Here is a 3,076-nt window from a genome sequence, read left to right as displayed (position 1 = left end):
GTACTTCAATTTCATTAATTAATTAATAAAAAATCTTCAACCATCATTTATATTGTATATAAAAAAAAAGAGGAATTTTTTTTTTTTTGGTCAATATCAATGTTTAGTGAGAAACGTTAAACTAAAATGTATACTAATAAAAAGTAAGAATGATAAGTTTCTAAGATTATCTCCACTGGGAGTTTTAATAGAGATTGTAATAGTAAAAAAGAAAAAAAATAAATTAGTTAAATCAAAAAAGTATAAGAGAGTCTCTAAATTAGTATACTCGTTTATGGAATAAGAGCTCCGCGTCATGTTTGCGTTGGCCAAACAAGAATTAGAAGTAGAAATTTTTTTTGAAGGACGAAGGAATATTTTTCTCCTTTCCTCTCTCTCGATCGAATTCCAGAATTGTCAAATGAATGAGAAGAAATCAAAAGCCATAGAATCAGAGAAGATTGGGGTCGTCGGAGATCTGAAGCGGAGGAGATTAAATCTGGAGAGGCCAATCAGAGGATATTGAATCGACTCTATGATTGATTGGTTTGATATTTGAGTTTGGAGTCGATTCATTCGGCTGAGATTGAAGCAATTGAAATCGGATGATAAGTTTCTCTGTTTAGTAGTATGAATTCGCGATTAGTTAAACGGATTAGGATTGTTTGGATTTTGTTCGCAAATTAGGGTTTAGGGTTGGTTGTTAGAAATGGGTTCTTGCTTGCCTCGCCTCTGTTCCGATATGATGCAGCTTTGGTTCAGTTTGTGTTATTGTTCGATTACTATGAAGCAACAAAGCTATAAGTTTGTCTCGACTGAAGTTTACTTTGTTGCAGGTTGTTCATGATCATAAGCTAGTGAAGTTGGTGATCGCTGGAGGAGGAGTATCTGAGCTACTCTTTCTAAACCAGGTCTGAAAGAGGAAGCAAAGATGACCAAACCTTAGAAGGCCTCTTCCTATACAATTAAACTTGGTAAGTCTCTCTCTCTCTCTCTCTCTCTATCTATCTTCTCATTTGGTAACTTACTTGAAAACCCATAACAATGAAATGTTGACTCTTTGTCAATTCCCATGGTGATTTTCAGTGTTGGTTTCACTTGCAGATCAAATTTAGAGGTTGTAGTCTTCAGTACCACCACCGGTTGTGGAAGGTGAACTCTTTTGCTGTTGCTGCTGCAATTGAGACAATTGATGACTCAGATGGTTTTATCAAAGACGATGATCTTCAAGACAAGGTTCCTGTTCGAACAAGTAAGCTTAAGTTCATTGTACTTAGTCATAATGTTAGGACTATACTCTATTTCGACAATCTTGTTGATATGTCAAACATTTTGGGTAGATACTAATTAGTTCTTGACCTATTGCTACTCTGTTATGTGAAATCAATCAGTCTTGATAATTCCACCTTTTTGTTTGGAGTTATTCTTAAACTATTTCGATTTGTTTCTTATCTTTTTGTTTGATCTGATTGATTTGGCAAATGAAGGGGATTGTGAGTGGAAGCAACTGAATTCGAAAGACCTTAGGATAAGCAGTTCAATGATTGAAATACCCACTAGAAAAGTGCTTAATGGACTTAAGAGCCGAGGTTGATGATTGATAGTTTCAAAGTCCTTAGATTTCTCCTAAGTATTCAAAAACTTTATTCAACTATGTCTCATATTATTATTGCTTATGTAAATCTCTAGGACATGATGTTTACTTTGTGGGAGGCTGTGTACGAGATCTTATTCTAAAGAGGACACCGAAAGACTTTGCTATACTCACCTCTGCAGAACGTAAAGAGGTTGGTCTGGTCCTGTTTTCTTTTTCTTCTTTTTTCTTTTCTCACAGTTTACATTATCCCAATCTGATTTTAAGTGTGTCTTTTTGGCATCAATGATGTTTAGGTGGTTCGGACATTCCAACAACGAATGAGTAGAAAAGCTTGATTTATCAGGCGTCCAAGTTTAAAAGTTTTCTTTGGTTTGATCTGGTTTTTTATTTGATCAAATTAAAACTTTAAACAATTTCAAAAAAATATTATAATATTTAAAAATTTTAAAAGTTTAAATATTATAAATATTGAAACTTTTAAAAGTTCTTAGCTTTTAAAAAGTTTTTAAATATTATAAGTTTTAAATTTTAAAAGTTTAAAATATTATAAATATTGATGCAAAACATAAATTATCTTATTTATCTACATTTGTGCTTTTTATTTCTTATGAGCTTTAAAACATATTTTTGTGTATGATTTTAGAGATGAGTTGATATTCTTTCATTAATTTTTTATTTTTGGGTTTAAAGAAGAAGGATTGACATCGCAAGACCTTAATTTGATGTTTAAGTCAAATTTTGAGGTTTAAAAAAAGAAAGATGGACGACAAACACACATGTTTTATTAGCTATACATAGGTATGACCAGAGTTACGGTTGTCATGGTTATGGTTAGAAATTTTTGTAACCTTAACCAGAATCGTTTAACAAACGGTTAAACGGTTACGTTTAAATACGGTTACGGTTCAAGTGGTTACTATTATATACGGTTACAGTTATTTGATAATATGATACGGTTGATATTATTTTATATAATATAATTGATATTATTTATTTATAATTAATATGTTCTTATAGTTTACTTATATTTCTATATATCATATGATTCATATTAAATAAATAATTATTAGTATATTTTATTATGTTTTTAAAATATTATAAACCAAGTAAGGATTTTGGTTTGAGAAGTTTCTAAACGCGTGGATCTAAAACCAAATAAATATATGGATAAAATTGTCAATAATTGGGTGTATGTGTTGACTATGTTGGTAATCATGAATTTCACAAATTTTATGAGAAAAGAAATGATTTTGTTCTTGGAGTTTGATGGGTTAACAAGTTGTGTGGTAGTCTAAAAAATGTTTTTCAGTGGAAGAATGTGAAGAAGTTGACGAGGAAGAAGAAGAAAAAGAGTATAACGAAGAACTAAACGGTAAAAGTTACGATGATAATTAACACAAAATTTGACAATAAAAATGACAAGAAAGAATATAAAGAATAAGAAAACATTGAATAAAAAACATGAAAACATAGGTGGTAGCGATCAATTAAATATGAAAA

The 3,076-nt window shown here is 30.7% G+C and overlaps 1 long non-coding RNA gene across 1 annotated transcript; it reads left to right on the top strand.

Annotated features, from left to right (window-relative positions):
- The first annotated feature begins 274 nt into the window (after window positions 1–274).
- Window positions 275–2,033, top strand: LOC147939674 (uncharacterized). The gene is made up of 5 exons (XR_015563154.1): window positions 275–953; window positions 1,084–1,231; window positions 1,467–1,568; window positions 1,669–1,766; window positions 1,870–2,033. It is a non-coding gene; the product is annotated as an uncharacterized LOC147939674 (long non-coding RNA).
- The last annotated feature ends 1,043 nt before the right edge of the window (window positions 2,034–3,076 follow it).

Source organism: Camelina sativa, chromosome 8 (assembly GCF_030686135.1).
Source record: "Camelina sativa cultivar CO46 ecotype springtype chromosome 8, ASM3068613v1".
Classification (NCBI taxonomy): domain Eukaryota; kingdom Viridiplantae; phylum Streptophyta; class Magnoliopsida; order Brassicales; family Brassicaceae; genus Camelina; species Camelina sativa.
Note: the sequence above shows the minus strand (reverse complement) of the source record. Positions and strands in the feature narration are given on the sequence as shown.